The sequence below is a fragment of the Embiotoca jacksoni genome, unplaced genomic scaffold, assembly GCF_022577435.1.
Source record: "Embiotoca jacksoni isolate LCO1_2020_lvr unplaced genomic scaffold, fEmbJac1.0.p SCAF_1, whole genome shotgun sequence".
Lineage (NCBI taxonomy): Eukaryota > Metazoa > Chordata > Actinopteri > Embiotocidae > Embiotoca > Embiotoca jacksoni.
Window position 1 is genome coordinate 12,679,001 of NW_027185229.1, and position 10,638 is coordinate 12,689,638.

The 10,638-nt window shown below is 38.1% G+C and overlaps 1 protein-coding gene across 4 annotated transcripts in view; it reads left to right on the plus strand.

Annotated features, from left to right (window-relative positions):
- The first annotated feature begins 2,709 nt into the window (after positions 1 to 2,709).
- The window catches only part of sox13 (SRY-box transcription factor 13), a 48,530-nt gene continuing 40,601 nt past the window's right edge, over positions 2,710 to 10,638 (plus strand). For 3 of the 4 annotated variants that reach the window (XM_069170807.1, XM_069170716.1, XM_069170979.1), the window contains exon 1: positions 2,710 to 2,995. The gene's annotated coding sequence lies outside the window, so the exon portion shown is untranslated. Of the gene's footprint in view, positions 2,996 to 8,146; positions 8,231 to 10,638 lie in introns of those variants that run through there. The other variant, XM_069170895.1, reaches the window with a different exon arrangement.

The following is a 10,638-nucleotide window of genomic DNA, read 5'->3' on the forward strand; positions in this document are numbered from 1 at the left end:
TACTTAAGTTGATAAAAACATAACCCAGAAGGCGTTACCTACCCTAAATCCCCTTTTGCAAATAAGTAGTGTATAAATGTAGGTTTTAAGAGTCAAGGTTGTACTCAACATGGGTGACAAATTCAAGGACACGTCTCCTTATTCGGTGAAACTTTGTCCTGTAAATATTTATAGCAGGTCAGTTAAGTCATCACCTTCCTCGACCAAACCACAAGCTACAACATACCTCTCATGTAATGCATAGATATTTCTTCAGTACCAACTGTACAACTGCAATTGCAACCTTAACAAATTTATTAAAAAAAAAAAAAAAAATTAGTTCATTATACACTTTTTAATTAACCAACATTTCAAATCAATCTGCCCAGCGGGTGCATCACATTTGATGGGGATTTTATTTTTGAATTAATTTAAAATTTTTGTGTGGACAGAAAATTTTAACTGAAACCACATGGTCTAACTAATCCACACTGGTATGAACATGTTCAGAGTTTTAGAAATGTCTCTTAAAATTTGAAATACTTCATTTCAAATCTTACTCTGTTTGTTCCAAAAGACCCACTTTTTTCTACCGGTGGCGGTGACCCCTCCAACATCGAGAGAGAGAGAAAAAATATACTACTGTAACATGTAAAACATAAATTAATAACATAATAATGGTTTGCTCGTAAAATATATGCGGTAGTCTCTCAGCACCTGTAAGCATTCAATAAAAAAAAATTACAAATTATATTTAGTTAATTTCTGTGTAAATACATATTCTTCCTGGTACAGGGTGCTGGCCAAATAAGAGTGAACGGCAACTTCAAATGGAACTGCGGAAAATTCTGTTATTTCTCGGGATGGGATGAGTACTCGGCTGAAACGAGTATCCGGTGCCGATAAGGTACTTTTGAGGAGTACGAGTATCATCCGAGTAAATGCATCAATATCCGTGTTGATGAAGGTTTCTAACAGACACTAGCTGTGTGCACACATTGGGGCCAGCTACACACAGAGCCCCACATCCTTGTTTACGCAGACTGCTGCAGCTTGAGATAGACACACACTCTGTCAGCGTCCACAAGAATTAACAATTCGCAACTGTTCTGGTTAATTTTCAACCCTGAAAAGAATGAAACCTTTTCTCAGAAACACCATGACTCAGGAGAGGCTGAAGGCACTGGCCATGCTATCAATGGAAAAGAAGTTGATGACTGAGATGACTGACTTAAACTGGAGAGTCATTCAGAAATGTCATTCAGAGAAAAGCTTTGGGTAACTTTGAGGATTTCAGTGTAATTTGGTTGAAAATATCTAAAGATTAAACAATTAAACAAGCAATGCACTAAGAAATCTATAGTCACCTATTTTGACAATAAATTGATAGTTTATGTCAATCATTTAGCAAACAAAACATTTTCTTTCTTTTGCCAATGTGAGGACATTCCTGTTTTATATCATTGCACCTGAATATTTTTGGGGTTAGGTTGTCGTCAGATTAAATAAGGAACTGTATGGAAATTGTTAAATTGGCATTAGGGGTGGGGTGCTGAAATTTATGGTTTATTTTTTTTTTTATTTATTTTTTTTATTTACCAGTGGACCATTTGGAGCCCCAACTCTTCCAACATATTTATAAGTAAATAACTTATTTTTTTTTAAACACCACAGACTTTTCAAATTAAACGCGGTTAACCCTTTTATACAGCACATTTACCTTTACAATTTTGATTTCTATTATGTTACAAAGGTTTATAGATTAGTAAAATCAAGACAAGTTTCAGTCACTGATGTGATTACGTATTGTGTTTCTCAAAACAGGCATACTGTGTAAGTTCCATTAGCTACAGTGTCCAGCAAATGTATGTTAACCGTAGAATGAAATCAACAAACTTCCTTTTAGCTTTTATTTAATTCTGTTCATATGCAAATAGCTTAAAATAGCACAGTACTATCTTAACAGCAGATTAAAACTCACACTGTACTGTTAATATACGTTTGGATATATATCAATATATATGACACTTTTGGATATCTATATAAACTGTATATGCTTTTTGCATACAAATAGCGTGAAGCAAAAGCTTAAGACAGTCTCTACTTTTTTTCACTCGTGTTTTGATCTTCCCACTCTTCAGCAAAAATAGAAATGTCACCATCCCCTCCCTTCCATTTTTTTTTATACAGCCCGACGTTTAAAAACACAACTTAAGTTGTTTTTTCTCCAATCTTAACTTTTTTTCTGACATTCTAAAGACTAAATAACACAGAAAATAATGGCTAGATTAGTAGGCGATAAAAAAAATGATAATTCACTGCATTATCTTTTGCTACCCTACTTCTAAAGTCTTAAGACATCATTAATGATGTTAGTGGACTTTATTGTACTCAACCTTATGCTGTCAACGGATACCGGATTGGATATGGATCTAAAAGGAGGAAAAGATGCTCTCAATTGATAACCCAACCAATAGTCATCGACTGTCTGGTCAATATGTGTGTAAATATGACGAGGGAGGCAGTGACCGATTATCGACTCGCCATCTCCCTTGGTACACTCTTTGTTTGGGTTCATTCTTCTTCTTCTTCTTCTCTGTCCCCACCGCCACCACCTGGAAATCAGTCCCTCTCCCTTTAAGTGGGAGGTGAGCTACAGGGCGCTGCGGACAGTGAGCGTTGGGAACCCAGACCAGCAGATAGAAAGTCACCGCGAGTGAGTGAGTGAGTGAGTGAGTGCGTGCGCTAGCTGTCTCCAAAACATTTACGCACCGCAACAGTATTTCGCTTCTCTGTGTTCTCTAGCCGTCCTCTTAAAAACCACATAACAGCCGCAGCGACCGGCTCTCTGCACTCTGAAGGACCGGGAGCAGAAGTCCGCCCACATACCGAGCAGCCTCTGCCCCAAACCACCGAGCTTTGCATGCGGTGAGCAACTAAAGCGGGAGAGGAAGAGGAGGAGGACGGAAGTTTATTTTTCCCTCTCTCGTGGAGAGCGCAGGGCGCACCGGGACTGGTGAGTGCGGGCTTGGTGATCACAGTTCATATAAGTCCTAAGCTTTATCGTTAAGGTGTTTCGGGACCTCTGCACAGATTAGAACTCACCGGGAGTCTTTAAATCAAGCCACATCTGCTTTGACAACTTCCAAAACTCTCTTGAATCTTAAGTGATATTATTGATTGTGATCAGTCAAATTCCGCCTCATCACTGAACTTCCAACTTCGAAAAACTTCCATTCGTTCTATCTACTTTTTTCACTCTCTCCTGTGACTTCTTTATTTTTTTTTTTCCTTTCGAAATGAGAGCGCTGCCCTCCTCTGCTCCTGCTACTCAATTATGTAATGGTAATGAAAATGATGATTATGATGAAGATGATGGTGTCAGTTCTGTTGGCAGACCTTAATGAGCAGATATCAGCAGCTTCACCGAGAATAGGTACAGGCGTCAACATTTCAGCGAAGGCATAAACACCCTTTTTTTTTCTCTTCCCTGCTTCAACAGATTGTCTAAAGTTTGACAGTGAATAATTAGAAACTTCATCAAGTTTCAGAATGATAGAATCTGTCCATGTAGTCAAATATTTGTATTTTAAGAAAGTGCTAAAAATGTTTTGTAAAAATATGTAGTTTTAAGTTATTAAGTCACAAGGCAAAAAGAAGATACAAAAAAAAAAAAAAGTGACTCTCGCTGTACAGTACCAGGACAAGGGTCCTTTAGGAATTATCAGCTGATGAAAAGTGTCCGAAATATGTCAGGTGTGAAACAGTTCACAGACCTGCTACCAGTTCAGAGGTGATATCTCAGTCTGGGGGCAGAGTACAAAGTATATAAAAGCTTGTGGTCATCGTGTCACAGTGTGGGTCACACTAAACACCGAAATTGAGGATTTGTGTGGAAAAAGTGTGTGTGTGTGTGTGTGTGTGTGTGTGTGTGTGTGTGTGTGTGTGTGTGTGTGTGTGTGTGTTAAAGGAGTGACTGCGCCTGTCTTTACAGTGACTGGCTGCATACAAAGCTGTCCATCAGCGGGGAGTCCCTGACCTTTTTTTCTGTGTCTCCTTTCTTTCCTTTTTTGCTGTTCATTCCCATCTTCACACCCCCAGCTGCTGTCACCTCTCTTTGTCTTTTCTTTTTGGGCTTGTTACAGAGACAGCACTGCTGAATCTCCATATCCTATAACTTTCATGCAAACACTCCCATTATGATCTTCGATCTCTCTACAGTTTGACAACAGGACCGGGCAGTGCAGACGTTAAGAGTGTGTCTGCCAACACGGCCACATACGGTGCACTATATATCTCTCCTAACTCTGAGACACACACTCGCACGGACGATAATCTCAAGGAGTGGTTTAGCATTTCACCCTTCACCTCCACCACCACCCTATCGTTGGGAACTTTGTCTTCCCAGGTGAATGGGTTCACGCGGGGGGGAAAGGTAACCCGTGCACCTACTCCTTCTCTGTCAGTTGGCCTAATGTCTCATGTCACAACCGTAGGAGATACTAGTTTCTTATTGGCCGGGAGGTGTCCGTTAGAATCATCTCCCTAGTACATCTTAAAGTAGTTTTAGATCAGAACGATTCAAGACAAACTCCAAAGGTAAGGTAGAGTGCAGTGTTTTCGGTACCGGAACTCTGTTGGAGTACATTTTAGAGATTATAACATGGCTTCTCAGGAGAAAGGGAAAGTGTTTTTTACTGACTAGTAAACATAATGCGTCTTTAAAGATTGCTAGGCCTTTATTTTTTCAGGAAAAACATGTACGTTGTGCTGTGAGTCACATGTAATAGGTGGTAAAGTGCTATAGACGTGCAGACCATTTACCATTGTGATTAAAGCTGATAAACATTTATATATTTAATTTTAGGTTATTGCAGATACTGTGTATTAGTATGGGTGTTTGTTGGCCAACAGGTAACAAGACATTGCAGTACAGAAATGAGAGTAGGCTTGAGGTCCTTTATAAACTGCTGTCACCACTTCATCATATGTTCACCAGAGGGCACTGGTGTGCACTGAAGTGCACTGTAAAATGTAAAATGTAGCAATTAGAATGTCTTTTGGTCTCAAAAATAAGAAAATAACAAGGAATCTGTATTGTATCAACATTGTTGGTTTCCGTTATTAAGCTCCAATTACTATTTAACACCAAAAATCCCCAATCAGTCCAGATATAAGGGTAATAGGTGATGGGCTTAAACTGGAGCTATAAATAAGTGATATAATACAAATCCTCAACAGCCATGTTATAATCCCCATAGTGCACCTCAGAGCATTCCAATATAGAAAATAAGGGGGTACACATTCTGTTTTTTTCGTTTCTTAGTTGTTGTTGTTGTTGTTTTTTATATCAACGCATCTGGTTGTTCATGATATGTTGCATTTGTTGAATTAGTTGCCACTGCATTTTAAATAGCCTGCTTGTGAGTGTGTGCGTGTGCGTGTGTACAGTTTCCTATACTTTGGACATCACCATAAGGACAGCAGAGCAGACCAAGGTTTTTTCCCTTCTCTCCTGCTGACCTTCTATATCCTCTGGACATTGTTTTCTGAATCCTATTGAGTCCACAGAGAAACACCACAATAGAGAATAATGGTGTGTTTTCGTGTGTGTGTGTGTGTGTGTGTGTGTGTGTGTGTGTGTGTGTGTGTGTATCGCTCAGCCTGTCCTTTAGCGCAGTGAGGCCAAGCCAATCACACAGAACAATACTGGGTTCGGGAAAGCCTTGTGATCTTTAAAGAAAACTCGCTGTATTGTCTCCTCTGAAAGAATCACAAGATCTTTGAAAGTTTAAACACTCAGCTGGGTGATAAACACTTTGATAGTCGACTGTTTTATCCACGTCTCTGATGGTTGCGTTAGGATCATGGACCCTCACAGCCATGTCTGTGAAACTTCACTCTGGTCAGCATCAGCGCTTGACATCATTTATCTATCTTGTGCATTTTATTCTTTTTACTGCTTATTTGCCAGTTATTAAACAATATACAGTGACTGAATCATATTGTGATAATATGATGATATTATGTTATCTTGCTACAAAGTTTTGTTGTTCAAATTAATTAATCTGACTGAGGGATAATTAAAAAAAACAGATGAAGAGTTACTTTAAGTAGGCATGGTTTATAATTTATTATTTTTAGAGCTGAAATTGAATAAATAGTTGCTAATTGCTTCACTGAGTCATGTTTAACCACATATTGCAAACAGTGGCTTGTTCTGTTTGCATTGATGTTAAGATTTGCTGCTTTTATCCAGTTTTGAACTGTTTCTTATTTGAAGACAATGGCCTGGATTCTTGGAAACTAGAGTTTACATTTCTTTCTCACAATTTTAGGTAAAACAAAAAAAAGATAAATTCATTATTACCTTGTGAAAATAAGTGACAGTTGTGGCTATTTTTCTTTTAAAAGTCATTTTATTTCATTAGTCATTTCCCTTTAGTTAACCATATAAGAAGCACAGTCTGACCAGGTTGATTATTGATTTTTTTTTTTTTAGACCGATACTGATATTGATATTTGTTAAACATCAAAGTTTGATAGAACCATCTAAACAATGTCCCATTGATTCAGTTTCCATTTAAATTGGTGGCCAATATTCATAGAAATCCAAAACAAATCAAATATTACCTTCATAGTCCATATTAAGTTGTGACAAAAATCCAATTGGCAACCTCCGGGGTTTAAACTTAAAGTCAACGGTAAAATGCTGGGCTCCAAAAGCGAGTCAATCCCCATAGACACCCACGTTCATCGTTCAAATTACAGGTGAAAAGGACGTGTTCCCCTGAAAGCCTACTTTGAGACATTCTGGGGGAGTTCTGAATCATCGTCCATTTTTTGACAATTGATTTGTTGTCAAGGTTCCTCAAAAAAATAATAATAGTAAAAAAAAATGCAATGTTTTCTTTTAATTTGCTCGTTACATACCAATTCAAAATAATCACAAGCTGCTACAATGTGCTGCAGCGATGGACGTGAAAACTTTCTCGGTTTAGCACCTCAAAAAAGACACTGAGGTTTTTTTTGGACAGTTGACTTGAATTGACCAAAACTAGTCTGTCATGATTTCAAGTTCTTCTGCAGATATTTTCATCAGGAGGTGGCTTAAAAGCTCTCTTACCGAGCTTCTAGCGCATGTAGTAAGAACACACACTCATAAGAAAGGCACGTCGCAGTGATATGTTTTACTATTACTGAATCTGTTAGTACTTTATAAACTTTATACATTATATTATTTTTGTGCGATGTTACCATTATTGCGCTGGGATAAGTCAATTAATCGATCACCACAACTATTTTATTGCTTTTTATTTGAATTATCATTGGTGCACTAGTTTTCAAGCAAAAAATTGCACGGTTGCGTGAATGGAATATATTTGCGTTGACCTGGTGGTCTGTACATTAAAGTAATGAAGGTTTATTGCTTAACAATTCTGTTCAGTTGGATGAACTGACTTCTAAGAATTATTCTCTTTGAATTGATCTTTCTATTTAGGCTTGACTTTTGGTAAAGCGGCTTCTCTTCTATTCTGCACTGTAAAAAGTGGATGAAGTGAGATTATTCAAATTAATTCTTCACATCAGCCTTGACAAGAGTGTAATATCGCAGTCAACTTCTATCCCTCACCATATCCTTTTTTGTACTGTCTAAAAGCCTGTTCTTCTCATGTTAAGCCACCATGAACTGTGAACATGGAGTCTTTAGTGATTCTGAACATCATGATCACCAAGACCAATTCTAGTACATTTTTAGCGCAAGTTTTGAGCAAACTGCTTTTGTTAGCTGAGCTTAGAAATTCTTGGTCATCGTTTAAGCGTCAATTGTGTTATTTTTCTTAATCTTTGAGCCAAACAGTTTGAAAGAGAGCAGTAATTAAATGCAGAGATATTTAACATTTTCGGAGAAGCTGTTTGAATTCATGTCTTTGTAAAGAAAACATAAAGGTGGAAGGGGTACTCATCTCTCAACGCTCTTCACAGGAATTTTTTTTAAAACACTTTCCACCTGTTGCCTTTGTAGAGGAAAAGAAAAAGATAACTGTACACAGGAAACACACACACACACACACACACACACACACACACACACACACACAGAGAGAGAGAGAAAGAACACACAGTGGCTCATGCTGGGTGGCTAATAAAGTGCAAGTGTTATACTGAGGATGAGCCACTTTCAGAGACACGCAGAGACAGCAGCAGCCTCGCACACACACAATCCAGTCAGCATCTTCACATCTTAAAGGTAAGATCCCTGCTTTACACACCCTCACACACACACACACACACACACACACACACACACACACACACACACACACACACAAACTTAAGTCTGTGTCCCTGCTCTCAAGGTTAAAAATGTCTTGAAACCTTTTTATGTGTTTAATGCACTTTAAAAGCATCTGATAAGTTGTGTGTAAAAGCAGTAACGTATTTGTTTAGGTTTCTATTCTATAAAAGCTCATTGTGTCCTTCGCATGCTGTTCACTTACATTCTGCCAGCTGCGCTTTGAATGTGCTCTCACTCATCTGCGAGTGCCGTCATAAGCTCATAATAACGCACTCATAATGCGGGAGTCAAGCCCCGCGCTCTCGGGGCTGGCTATTTATCAATAGCTGTAAATCAGTTTTGAAGAAGAAAGAGCGGAAGCATTCTTGAATGCTCCCCTGCGTTTCTCATGCTACTTGTGAACACTTTCTAATCCCTTAAAACAATTTCCAAACTTTTCTTATGTGCATGCACGCCTATGTTGAACGCATGTCTGTTTATTCAGCACGCGATGTCAAAAATACAAGCTCGTACAGGACTAAGGTGTGTTTCAATTGATGTAGAGGTTAGAGGGAAGCTTTTGTTGGGAAGTATGCAGTGAGTTTTAAGCACTAACTACAGGCTTCTTTTGTCTCACTGTTCCCATAATGCTCATCACATAACGGCCCTGTATTGTTTGGGAACCGGGGCATGAATGAGCAGGTTTTTCAGTAGCTTTTTTTGTGCCTCTGAATTTTCAGAACCTACAAACGTATAATGAGCAGATTTTGTGTTGATCATAATAAAAGTGGAATATTAAATATAATTAAATACATGGACTGATCAAGCTCATGCACAGTTTGACATTTCACCCCTCCACAATGACAAAAAGTCCTTTTAATGTTTCTTTTACTGCTTTCTCAGTGTTGACCAGTAAATTTGCATTGCCATCAGAGAAAGTCATGCAGACAGATGTTTTTGTGTTGGAAGATAAACGTATACGTGGCCTGTTGCCACCCTTTTTCCAAACGATTTGTTTATTTCTGCGCCGATCGAGAGAATTCACAACCAGTCTATTGATACACAAGCTGTGCTTGCATGAATAAAAACATACCTGGTTCCTGGTTCATTTACATGACTTTCCCCCACACAACCCTGCTCTGTTGTGAAACATTAATTTAAATAAAACTAAACACAACACTCTATACTTGCTTGTTATGTGTGTTGCCCGTGTGTGTAGTGTCGTTTGCAAATGATCAGGAACCGTTTGTGCCCAACAACGTGATTTGCATTTTATTTTGAAAATCAGTGAACTCTAGGATGGCAGGTAACCGTTTTGTACAAGATGGTTGCTTTTTAGACTTTTGTGGTATATGTGCAACATATGAAACAGGCCAGTTGCCTTCTGACAGACTTCTTTGAACGATAATATCATTATGTCGTATTATTTGTGTTGTGTTTAGATGTTTGACACTTCTTTTGTCATCCAATAAAATGGAGAAAAGTGAATTTGCAGCATCTTCTGCAGCAATATGTCTTTAAAATGTGATCCTTTTAGTTGTGACAGTAAACCATGTTTCCAAAAGAGCTCAGAGGTTGTAACAGCTGCTTTTCTGCTTTTATTTCCTGCTCACTTAAGCTGAACATAATAACTTCTTAAAACCACACACTCACTTTTACGTCCTGTGCAGTGCGGTGTTATCTCTGACCCTGGCATATGTCCCCCATCATTCTCACTTTGAATCCTAAGGCATTAAACCTATGAAGTTACCACAAAAATAAACACAAAATGTCTGTATTACATTGCTTTCCTACTGAATAAATACAAACTGAGCTGAAATAGTGTACATCAGTGGTGGTAAAGCTGTGCATTGTCCTAGCACATCAGTTCCAAACACCAAAGTTTTGTTCTTACACATACTCACTTGTTTGCTGCTGTCGCTGCTGTTTCTCTGCAGTAAGATAAGAATTTCTTTCCGTGTTTTTAATTCTTTTTCATGTCTGAGTTTTATCATTGCTTGAAATGTAACACAATTGAAGGAGAAACCACCCAGATAAATTTCTGTCCGACTTTATCAGCCTGTCACCTCCAAAAACAAAGACTTCCGCAGCCTGGAAAGAATTGTGAACTTTCTCTTCAAGTTTTAAAATTATTTTTAGATTAGCCTCTGATCTGCTTCATTTGGAAATATTGTCACAATGTAGCAAATACTATTTTACAAGCAACGTGTCAAAATGGCACCATTCAAATACATTAACGAATAAAAGAAACCATTAAAAAAAAACACACACAAACAAAGTTAATACAAAAACAAAAAAAACGTTCCCAAAACAAGTGGGCACTGTTGTTTTTAGAAATGTTACTCAAACAGCAGGAAATAGTGCATTTGTTGGGGACTTTT